A 12,724-nucleotide genomic window follows, 5' to 3' on the forward strand; every position below is an offset into this window, starting at 1 on the left:
CTCCAGGATTGCCTGGTATATGGCTTAATCCATCTTTCTATCAACAGGGACCAGCTTCCCTGTACCTGCTAAAGAAAAGCCACCCCACAGATGATGCTGCCACCACCATGTGTGACTGTGGGGATGGTGTTTTCAGGGTGATGTGCATTGTTAGTTTTCCAACACACATAGCATTTTACATTTAGTCCAAAAGGTTCTAGAGTATATAAATAGTTGTCCTGTGGACATAATTCTCCCACCTGAGCTGTGGATCTTTGAAGCTCCTCCAGAGTGACCATGTGCCTCTTGGCTGCTTCTCTAATTACTTACTTGGATGTCAGTATAGGTGGATGGCCATATCTTGGAAGGTTTGCAGTTGTGCTGAACTTCTTCCATTTGGGATGATTGATTGAACAGGGCTCTGTGAGATATTCAAACCTTGGGCTATTTTTTTTTTGTAATCTAACTCTGCTTTACTCTTTTGCAAAACTTTATCCTAAACCTGTCTTTTGTGTTCCTTGTTTTTCATGATGCTTTTTGGTTCCTAATGTTTTCAAACAAACCTCTGAGGACTTCACAGGACATCTGTAATTATACTGGAAATAAATTACACACAGATGGACTCTGTTTACTAATTAGGTGACTTCTGGAGGCAATTGGTCAATCAGGATTTTATTTAGGGTATCAGACTATAGGGGGGCGGAATACAAATGCACGTCCCAATTTTAAGATTTAAATTTATTAAAATATTTGTAAAACCATGTATTATTTCCTTTAGACTTCATAAATACTTGCTACATTTAAAATTGTGGGAATAAGATGAAAAAATGTGGAAAAGTTCATGGGGTATGAGTACTTTTTCAAGGCACTGTAGGTCATTGATTTGTATGGCTAACTATAACCCCTGGGTCTCTAAACCTGTGCTTCTGATTGATTGAACGGGAGCCTTGCCTTAAAGAAGGGGTTAACTTAAAGGAATATGTCAGTAAGTTTTTGCTACTCCATCTGAGAGCAGTATAATGTAGAGACATAGATCCTGGTTCCAGTGATGTGTCACTTACTGAGCTGTTTGTTGTCATTTTGATAAAATCAATGCTGTACATCTACACAGAAAGCCGCTAATTAGTGGTGGGGCGAGGTTATACAGAGCTCATGAATATGCTGGACTACCTGGCAGTACGCTAAGTAGTCCTCTAATGATAATATCCTGCTGATTAAACAATGATGTTATCAAAACTGCACCAAGCAACCCTGCAATTGATACATCACTGGAATCAGGATCTCTGTCTATTCATTTGGCTGCTCTCAGAATAGGTGACAAAAAGATGGTGACAGATTCCCTTTAAAGGGGTTGTCTACAATCCCTTTTTAAATGCTATAGTGCTCCTCATAAATATCCCTTTATGAGAGTCCAAAAAGATTGAGAAATAAGGGTGAGTCGACAAACGTGAAAAAAGTAACAGAAAGGGAAAAGGAGACAAAATAATATAAATATATGTGATATGTATAGAACCAAATCATAGTTCACTGTTGAATAAGCTACATTAGTAACATTACCGATCTAGACTAAGTCGTACCAGTGCTAAAAATATGGCATCTGGTTACATTTACCACTGAACCAAAACATCAGAGAAAGAAATTTCATTTCCCAAATCACATCCCATTTCCAGCACAGGAGTCTGATTTCACTATAGAGGACAATGACGATTAGGAATCCAATCACAAATACACAAGTCATTACGGGGCCTCTGATGACGCTGCCTTTCTTCATGTAATTAGGCTATTGCTGTCAGCTGCCTAGGATCTGGTCCAAGCATGCAAAACTTTGTCACTAGTCATGTAAAAGGGTCATAAAAGAATCATTAATATCCATAATGGCAGACAAAGACCGCTTGAATATCAACGTCATTATGGACGGAAAATGAATCACAAACTATTATAGACATAGGTAGAAAAAAACTATTATAGACATAGATAGAAAAATCTATTCTTTCCTCCTATTACTATAGTAATATACAAGTGAGGGACTGATCAGTATATACATTATACACGGGACTAAGCAGCAATGTACTTACTAGAGCCGAATACACTCAGTGTCGCCTCCCCAGATGCAGTCGTCTGGTATCTCGTGTGCAACAATGCCAGCAGAGGAGCGAGCTACACTGCCCATTATATGTCACACCCAAAGCCACGTGGAAAGCTCTGCATTTACTGCCAGTTTGCATAGAGAGCTTTGTGGTGAACCTCGGACTATTCTGCTGCGGGCTGCATATGAAATTATATAGAGAGGCTGCAGACAGAGGAGCAGTATGGCTATTAGCGCTGACCAAGCCCCTTATGGCAGCAGTTATACAGGGATTTATTTTTAGACATCAGTCAGATTTTCTTTTCTTGGTGCTTTACATACTAAAATTTACTTTATCCTTACCCCTATTCTTTCTGATGTAGCAGATTTGAATTTGTCATTTAATTCCTTAGGAGTAGACGTTTTCTGGATCATTTTCCTGTAGGTTTATATGTAATTTATGTAAGGAACAGAAACACGAGATTTGGGGCTCAGTGGTAATATCTATTGTGTAAAACATGTATATACTTGTGAAATGAGCCCCAACATTTATACTCAAGAAATCAGCACAATTTGGTTTAGGCAATGTTCACACTTCTGATCATTCTATTTTTCTGTTCTATTTTGAGGAAGACACGAAATTAATTAATTTGCAAAATGGATGTGTTGCAAAAGGAAAAAGAGGGACCCCATTGACTATAATGGGGTTCTTTTAGGTTCCGTTATATGTGAGTTTTTAAAATGGAAAATAAATTTCTGCATTATGTGCTTTTTGCTTCTAGTCTAAAATCGGGCACATAAAAGAACCTACATGAACCCCATAATCTTCTATAGGATCACTCTGCTTCTGTTTGCATCAGATCCATTTTGAAGACTAAATTTGTTTGCTTCCCAGAACAGACAAATGGAATGTTCAAATGTAAGTGTGAATGTAGCCGAAGGGGTAGAGGCCAAAAACAATTAGTAGCACACAACCTAAATAAGTAATGATGTTCTCCATTAGGTTAACCCAACCATCCTTTCCTTGGTTGAACTTGATCAAATTAGGTTTTTCTACCTAAAGTATAAGATTGCCTTCCCAGCAGGTCCTACTTACAATATCTGCAGTGTTCCCCAACTCCAGTCCTCAAGGGCCACCAACAGATCATGTTTTCAGTATTTCCTTATTATTATTAGTTATTATTATAGGGTAGGGGGTTAGGGTTAGGCCCAACCCTGCATTTGTAGCCAACACCTTGATGGTCTGTGTAACAGTTGTAATATGTAAATGCATTGTGTAGAACCGCCACCAGGTGGCAGTGTAGCAGCACTGTTGTCCTGGCACCTGGGTGAGCAGAGAAAGAGTTAAGGAAGAGGAGGAGAGCAGCATGTATAAAAAGGTAAAATAGGAAGTAGACAGCAGGAGAGTCCCAAGGGAGAAAGAGTGTAAACAGCCCATACTAAAGATTCTGATCCTAAGGGTCACCCCTGTGACCTTGACACGTGGGATCCGCCTGGATTGTTGAACTGCATCCCTATGAAGAGGGTTTTAGTCTGATGGTCGGGGTTCTGGCGTCCATATTACCTGGCTTGCGATACTCAACGACTTCCTCACTGACTGAAGGTCAGTGCACTCTCAAGAAGTAGGATATGGCTGGATGGCCTGGGCATGGATGGCAGAGCCCTGTCAGTTGCGGTCCTTCTTGCGTGTTAGCGTCCCCTGTGAGTGGGGTGAAATGCCTCAACAGACTTAATGAACCGGTCGGTGCCAGTGTGAAGTATAGTGAAGAAATGAGAGGCCTAGAGGTGTCAGAAAAAAAACAGGTGCCAGGGATACAGACTGCTGCTAAATTGTGTTTGAGAAGATGGAATGGCAGGAACCCCTATGGGAAGACTACCGGTACTGGCAAAGCGTGGCCCGAGGTGATGCAGAAATTGAACAAAAATAAAGTTTACATGTTTAAGAGGAGAAACCTTATCTGGACTTTATTTGCTGAAAGTGAGAAAGTGATGTCGCCTGAACGACAAAAAGGACTGCCATTGTATAGAAGCACATGGAGGTTCTTTTTTTAGGAGAGCAAAAACAATGAGTTTTCTACTGGAAACTGCTTCAAGAAATGTTGCTTTTTTGGGAAGTTTTTAGAGGAGTATTTTCTTTCCTGAAATTTTTCCTAAAGTAATTTTGAAGAGTTTTTAAAGCATCACGGAAGTTTTTTTTCCAGAACCATTTTTTGCAGCCTTTTGATTGGACAGCGTCTAATTTGGGCAATTCCACCAGAAGCCGCTTCAAAGAAGTGATATGCAGTTTATTATTTTGCACCAGGTATTTTCAGAAAAAAAAAATGCTCAAAACACTGAACATATGAACAATAAGCAGGTTTTACAATGCATTTTTAAGGCTTTTTCATGTATTTTTTGATCTTGGTCATAAAGTTGATTAGTAAAAACATTGAAAGTAGAGTTTATATGGTATTTGTCTTGTGATGTCAGTGATCTGATTATTTAAATAGATAATAAAACAAGCGCACTATGAGAAGCACCCGTGGAATCCTTTTAGCGTTTAAAAAATTAGAATTGCTCACCTTTGTTGGTTGTGCGCCCCCGCACAACTTCAGTGAAGGCTAATCAGTCTGGAGTTCCTCCGAACAGATCCTATGTCCAGGCTTCCAACATCCAGATTGTGGGTATCGTTGTCGGCTACTGATTTCCACCGGCACAATGGAAATCAGGTTCTTGTTCCTCTCTCCTCCAGCTAACCAGCTGGATTTTTTGATATGTCAGCAGGTCCTTTGCTGCTAATACCGATTCCCAACAGGGAGGGGGTAAATGGATAATTATTTCGGTCTAATATAGCGCAAAAAGGATATTTGCTGATATTAATTATTTGAACTTTATTGAATAGGCACTCCTATTATTACAACGCGTTTCAGCAGAGTTGCTTTCATCAGGTAAAATAGGAGTAGTACTACTCCTATTTTACCTGATGAAAGCAACTCTGCTGAAACGCGTTGTAATAATAGGAGTGCCTATTCAATAAAGTTCAAATAATTAATATCAGCAAATATCCTTTTTGCGCTATATTAGACCGAAATAGTGATCTGATTATGTCAGAGGAGTTACTGACAAGACTGGAAATTAGTTAGGAACAAACAGCCAATTGGGATTAAATCTTCCTACAACATGGACTTGAAAGAAGCAACCCGATATGAAACTAAGAATATTTGGTTGGATTTAGACATCTAAACTTCCAGAACCTATATTATAAGAATAGACGCGTACATACTCAGGAAACTTTTCAATTTTCTTATGAAAATGTTTGGCTATTACACAGACATTACTTACTTTAGACATCGCCGACTGTCATGGCGGCATCAGAATCTATGGAGACTACAGATTTTGGAACTCTACCCGTTAACTTCTCTGTCTGTGATCAGTTCAGGCAGACTCGGGTGTTGACCCACTGACTTGGTGTAGGGGAGCCATTCACATTCGCTCCCCTTATATATATATATGTTGTCTGGAATATTCTATTAATGCTAGCTATAGCTCCTTTATACTGGGTTGGTGAAGTGTTGTGATCCAGACTTACTGGTGGTTATAATACCTTATTGGTGTGAGTGGTTGTGGTGTTAACACTTGTTGTCCTTCTGTTGCTGCCTTACTTCTCTTGCTTTTCTCCTCAGTTTCTTAGTGTTTGTTTCTGTGAGTTTGCAGTGCGCCTGACTTTTGTTTTTCCCCTGTCAGTCCTAAAATGTGTTGCCATCACACTCCTACCCCTTTCTAGCTTGGGGGGAGACAGTTTAGTTCTGTTCAAGAGAATAATAAGGCACATGACTCCTGCATCTCCACCATCAGGGGTAATACAGGAGGTTAGAGATAGCCCACGGTCCCCTAGCAGGAGGGACAGTATAGGAGTCCCCTGTCCCTCATTATCCTGCAGTCACATCATGACAGACATTTGGTAAAATCCACTATCTTAGAAGCTGCCAGGAGTCAACTATCCAACATCAGTGCCCATATGAGAAGGGTTGAATACCAACTAAGAAATAATAATTAAACTTGCAGACAAGGGGGGTGCAATAGTCATGATGAGCAAATCAGATAATGGGAAGGAAGCAAACAGATAACGGATGGACACAGGCTACTACAAAAAATTAGGGTCTGACCCTACACAGGACTAATGCAAGTAGCGCAATTTGGTCAATTGTCTGCCTGACAAATCCTTAAAGGCGTTTTCCACTACATTGTCACCCCCTTGCCATATATCTTAGCTCTTTAAAACAATACCTCTTGTAATATACTTGTATTAGATGTGTAGCTTATTGGATGTGTGCACTGGATTGTAATGCAGATTTTTCTTCTTTCTCTGTTATGTCAGATACTTCTTTTACCAGTACAGAAATCAGACCAAATGAAAGGAAGTTGTCACTAGGCTCCTGATGCTGAAGACACAATTAGTCTGCCTCACTGCAAGCTGAACTGACAGTTTGCCAAATGGGCTGGTATCTACCCTGGGCTGCTCTGACACTTGGTATCTCCCAATATCTTCAGCAGCACAGGGTGGAGAATGGAGGGGGTATACTAAGTGCTGGCAAATAGTCTACAGCAATGCATGATGCATCTTGTAGTAATAGAATACAGTAAACCTGGGGAGAGGAGGTGATCAAACATCAGAGCTCCTGCTGCAGACACCAAGTGATGATCTCTGCATGATAAAAGGTTTATATTACTATAATAAGTGTATGGATGCATTAGTGGTCTATAATCATACGATTGATGAATAAAAATGAAATGAGTTAGAATAGTGGATAACTTCTGGCCCAGAGCCGAGTGAAGCAGAACATTAGCATATCTGCTGTTTACAGCTGTATAGCTGTGATCAGCAGATAGAGCAGAGCGATTGGATTGTTGATCCATATAGCCCCCTAGGGAGACTAGTAAAATTAAAAAAAAAAAGTTAAAACAAAGTTTTAAAAAATTTAAAAAAAAACACAAAAAACCTAAAAGTTCAAATCACCCCCCTTTCGACCCATTGAAAATGAAAGGGTTAAAAAAATTAAAAAATATACACAAATTTGGTATCGCCGTGTTCAGAAACGCCCGATCTATCAAAATATAAAATCAATCAGATATAAAAAAAATTGAAAGCGAAAAATCGTCCGGTCGTGAAGGGGTTAAACCCCTGGCAAAAGATACACCCAGCTACATTCAGGACACAACTGACCTACTTGAATAAACTGGCAGCAATAGGTCGACTACCAGAAGAAACCATTTTAGCCACCATGGATGTGGAATCTTTGTATTCTAATATCCCACACCAGGGTGGATTAAAGCCCTGCAAAGTCTTCACGGAAAATACAGTAATTGATGCCGATTCTGTGGTGGAACTTATAAAATTCATCCTCACTTTGAATTTGAAAACAACATATATACCAACATAGACAGTCATAGTGATAGGGAGCAAACTGCACCACAATATGCAATATTTTCATGGCCAAGTTTGAAAATGACTTTTTTTCTGGGCTATCACTGTATTGATGATATTTTAATCATCGGGACAGAGTCTGAGCAATAGCTGAAGACGTTCCATGAACACTTCAACTAGTTTCATCCCACTGTCAATTTAAAACTCAACTACTCCTGCACTGAAATTATCTTCTTGGACAATAAACTGAACAATGAAATAGAGACATCCCTGTAACAGAAGCCAATTGATCCTCCAATAAGTTTTCATCTAAAACACAAAAACTATTGTCTACAGTCAGGCCATCAGATGTAATTGGATATGTTCCAACCCTACAGATAAAGACAAACACCTTGGGGTCCTCAAAAAAACGTTTTTCAGTCAGGGCTACCATCCAAGAGTAATTGAAGACCACATTGCAAGAACCACCAGAATATCAAGGAATGATCTCCTACTTTACAAAACTAAAAAAGAAAACAACCAGGTACCTTTAGCAGTCACCTACAATTCATATCTGAAGGTGTTAAAGGGAGGGTGTCGTCCAAAAAAAAAAAAATTCAATAACTGAACAAATGTAAAGTATTAATGTTTTAATGTTTTGTTTAAATATATTATTTGTTTTTAATTGAGCAAAATATAAAAAAAAAAGTTTAATATTTTCTATTCTTAAACACTAGGGGGAGCAGCTGCTGAAATCCTACTGTAGAACTACTATAGAACTAGCTCACATTACAACTGCAGTAAAAGTGGGTGGAATCTGCTCTCATGTGTGTGATGTCACAGCTCCCCCTCCCAATCTGGGTGTTTCCAAAAAGAGAACAGTGCAGAGCCATTTTGATGGTGACCGCAAAGAGATCCTAGATATGTAAAGTGTCACCAAGGAGAGCTGAATAGTGCTCTTCACATAGCGCTCTGCACGCCCCGTAACCAGCAAAGCTCGGCCGCATGCACGCCCGCCCGCAATGCTCTGTATGCACACCCACCTTCAATGCTCTGCTGCATGCACGCCCGCCCTCAATGCTCTACCACATGTCCGCCCACAATGCTCTGTCGCACGCCCGCTCACAATGCTCTGCTGCATGCACACCTGCATTGCTCTGCCGCATCCATGCATGCCCGCAATGATCTGCCGCATGCACGTTCGCCCGCAATGCTCTGCCGCCCGCAATGCTCTGCAGGATGCAAGCACACCTGTAATGCTCTGCCGCATGCACGCAGGCCCGAAATGCTCTGCCAGATTGTACGCACACCCGCAATGCTCTGCCGCATGCATGCCCGCCCGCAATGCTCTGCTGCATGCACGCCTGCCTGCAACGCTCTTCCGCATGCACGCCCACCTGCAATGCTTTGCCGTATGCCGCTCGCAATGCTCTGCCACACGCATGCCCATGTATACCGCGCTCCTCAGTATACTGAGCACTGTTGAGCTGAGGAGCGGAGAGCGGGGGGAGCAGCGGGGGGAAGGTAGTGGCGGAGGGGGGAGTGGCGGCAGTGGGAAGAGTGGCAGAGAGAGGAGGGAAAGTAGCAGCGGCGGAAGGGAGGGTGGGGAGAACAAGGGGAGGGTAAGGCAGTGAGGAGAGCGGGGGGAGGATAGCGGCGGCGGGGAGAGCAGGGGGGAAGATAGCGGCGGCAGCCCGGCGCTGGTACTCACACATCCCGCGTGACAAGGAGGGTAAAGTGCAGCACACAGCATACTCTATGAGCTCCATAAATGTGGCGCCGATCTCCTCCCTCAGCTGTGATCTGGACAGCCCAGGGGGTGTGTCCGGGTCACAGTAGGTAGCTCTCCGTGTTATGTCTAGGGGTCGAATCGCGACTATGAGATCAAATACCCAGGGCACTGCCATAACTGGGGGGAGTAACTGTCGTTACACACAGCAAATCCAAGATGGCAGCGCCCAGGGCTTCAGTAAAACTAGCATTAAAGTAAAAACTAAATAAACAGTGAGTTTAATTTTGTATTAAACATACTTGATTCCATAATCACTATTATTAATGCAAAAATAAAAAAAAGTGACATCTTACCTTTAAGAGGTGCGACACGGAAAATACAACCTTTACTAGCCTGATAACATACAATATCCATTTATCCAGCCCCCCCATTTCTGTGTTTTAGACAGCCCTTAAATCTGAGAAGCATCATTGTCAGAAGCTCTCTGTCCTCTCCAACAACAGGAACATTTCTGTGCAACCAGAAAAAATATAAAACTTGTCCATTTATATTGACAACGGACAAGATAAAGACTCCCAGCTCCCATCGGGACTACAAGATCCCAGGTACCTTCAACTGCAACACAATCAATGTGGTGTACTTAATTATATGTACCAAATGTCCACCTGGGGGTCTGTACGTAGGGGAGACAGGACAGAAGCTTAGAACATGGATGAAGCAGCACATAATTAAAGAAAAAAGGATAGATCTACCTGTGGCCAAACATTTTTGAAGGCCAGACCACAGCATCATGGACATGAAATTGCTGGTATTGAAAGGTAATTTCAAGTATCAGAGAGGCAGAAGAGTCTGGGAATAGACACTTATGATGACGTTTGACACATTCAGAGCAGGAATGAATGTGTCACATCGATTTATGTCTTTTTATATCAAAAAAGGAATGTGCTCCTCAGACCATCTGGGGGCATCACAACTCTGGACCAGACCTTAATCAAAGGTCAATAAAACTTTCATGCTCCTTATCTATGAACTGCTCCAATATTTACTGCCACTACTGATTTTCCCCTTCCCGTATGGATCATTCTGCTTCACGTCACTTGTCTTATTTACTGCTCCATTCTATGTCCTGTTGTGTATAAATATGTTACTCTTCAGCTTTTGTGTTATGCTGAGCCTGATGAAGAGACCTGAGTAGTCTCGAAAGCTTGCTATTATTACCATCTTTTCAGTTAAGGGCACTTTACACGCAGCGATATCGCTATCGATATCGCTAGCGAGCATACCCGGCCCCGTCGGTTGTGCGTCACGGGCAAATCGCTGCCCGTGGCGCACAGCATCGCTTACACCCGTCACATATACTTACCTGCCTAGCAACGTCGCTGTGGCCGGCGAACCGCCTCCTTTCTAAGGGGGCCGTTCATGCGGCGTCACAGCGGAGTCACTATGTGGCCGCCCAATAGAAGCGGAGGGGCGGAGATGAGCAGGATGAACATCCCGGCTACCTCCTTCCTTCCTCATTGTGGGCAGCCGCAGGTACGATGATGGTCCTCATTCCTGCGGTGTCACACATAGCGATGTATGCTGCCGCAGGACCGACGAACAACCTGCGTCCTGCAACAGCAACGATAATCGGGAAAGGAACGACGCGTCAACGATCAACGATTAGGTAAGTAATTTTGATCGTTACGGTCGTTCGTGCGTTTGACATGCAACGACGTCGCTAACGAGGCCGGATGTGCGTCATGAATTCCGTGACCCCAACGACATCTCGTTAGCGATGTCGTTGAGTGTAAAGTGGCCTTTAGCCATTAAAAGGTATCAACCACTGATGACTCTCAAATTTTAATATTTTGGTTATTACACAAAAATTCCATATTAGATTCTGTTCACGATAACATCATCATGGCTTCTTTTCTGAACATAACAGTATGAAACTTTTGTATGACTGGTGCATTTTTAACCCGATCCCAATACATTTAATACGACCCATTTTTCCAGGTTTGGTACGATTGATAGCAGACTTCTATATTCTTCTCATCGAAAAAATACACTTGATCTAGATAAATATAAATTGCTAATATTACTAACATTGACATACAGGACAAAATTACTCTTGATTCATATTTGTGAGATTTGTCCTGTACATGTGATATCCAATGCCCACCACAAAACTCTAAAAATCGAATAAAGGACCAATATAGGGCTAAAAAAACTTTCCCTTGTTATTTTCAATGAACAAAATCCATCATGGAAATTCCATTGAACGATAGATTTTATTCATTAAATCGGAATTGAAGAGAGAAAGTTATTATCCATATGTGGGACTTTGATTTTTTTGGAGTGGTGGACACTTGTCTGGGCCTTTGGCCCAGTGTATATAGGGTTTATCGAGGAAGGGCATTGTCCTGGGAGAAAACAGTTCAATTTATGCATAGCCAGTAATGAGATCAAGAACAGTAGTTTACCATAGTAATAAAGAATGACTAGAAATAATAATGCACATGTCTAACCTCGTGATCAGCAGTCTTCCCCTGTTGCGCAGGACGCAGGGCTGTGATGCACTGTTACCATTCACTATTGAAACTCTTCACCAGAAAACAAAAAAGTGGAGAAGAAAGAAAATAGGAGCTTTTCTCAGGACTAAAGTGATTCAGTTTGTGCAAACAGGGTGGCTATTCTCTTCCAGTACTTCACATTTGCCTGTGTTTGCATTCTCGTATCTCTTCCCAGGTCTTGAGCCAATCATAGATGTGATGACCCATTCATCCAGCATATACAAATGAGATGGAAATCATCTGTTTGTCATTATTCAAACCACCAGTATGTGGAGGTCCAGTGTCCTTTCACATTTCATTTGCAGCCAGGTCGTTCTCATATTTCCTACTGTGATTGATTTTTTTTAAGTGCACTTTTTAGCTGATCAATAATTAATTGTGATGGATACATAGAGGAAATGACCAGCAGATTGTTTGGGGGAGAAACGTTACATTTGTTATATGGACAATGTAGTCATGAACAAAGTTCATTGATATTCTTCTCAAGAAGGAAATACAAATTTGGGTAGGATGGATTTAATATTAAATTGGTTTATCTAGAATATATATTCATCTTTATCTATTTCTAAGGCTGGGGTCAAGACTAGTGACCATCAGACATGAGCACAATTTTGAAGCATAATAAATGTTTTGGTAAATATATAATGCCTAGAATAATAGAAAAAAATGCCCACTAGTTAATTCTTTCCGAATTGATGGCTAACTTTTAGAATTAACCATTGGGGAGGACATTTTGCCCCTCTAGCCAGTCCTCTGTGCCTCCTCCATGTCTAGTTTCGCATGAGTTGAATTTGCATTTCGACACTAGGGTTTACATTTGTCCAAGCATTATGCATAAGTAACCATCTGAAAATGCTGCTTTCCAAGACATATTTTTAGAGGCTTTATCTTGTGCCTGGGAGATTTGCCAACTCAGACCAGTGTTCAGGAAGTCTACTCTTCATTTTGAAGGGTTGACAAGAAAGCTTAATGTACTGTTGTCTGATCCTGTTTTCACTAGTTCCTAATAT

The 12,724-nt window shown here is 41.3% G+C and overlaps 1 protein-coding gene across 2 annotated transcripts in view; it reads right to left on the reverse strand.

Moving 5' to 3' along the window:
- Positions 1-11,788, reverse strand: part of AVIL (advillin) — a 138,578-nt gene extending 126,790 nt beyond the window's left edge. Inside the window, exon 1 of one of the 2 annotated variants that reach the window (XM_075337111.1) lies at positions 11,670-11,788. The gene's annotated coding sequence lies outside the window, so the exon portion shown is untranslated. Of the gene's footprint in view, positions 1-2,054; positions 2,241-11,669 lie in introns of those variants that run through there. The other variant, XM_075337110.1, reaches the window with a different exon arrangement.
- Between the last annotated feature and the right edge of the window lie 936 nt (positions 11,789-12,724).

Source organism: Anomaloglossus baeobatrachus, chromosome 2 (genome assembly GCF_048569485.1).
Source record: "Anomaloglossus baeobatrachus isolate aAnoBae1 chromosome 2, aAnoBae1.hap1, whole genome shotgun sequence".
Classification (NCBI taxonomy): Eukaryota; Metazoa; Chordata; class Amphibia; order Anura; family Aromobatidae; genus Anomaloglossus; species Anomaloglossus baeobatrachus.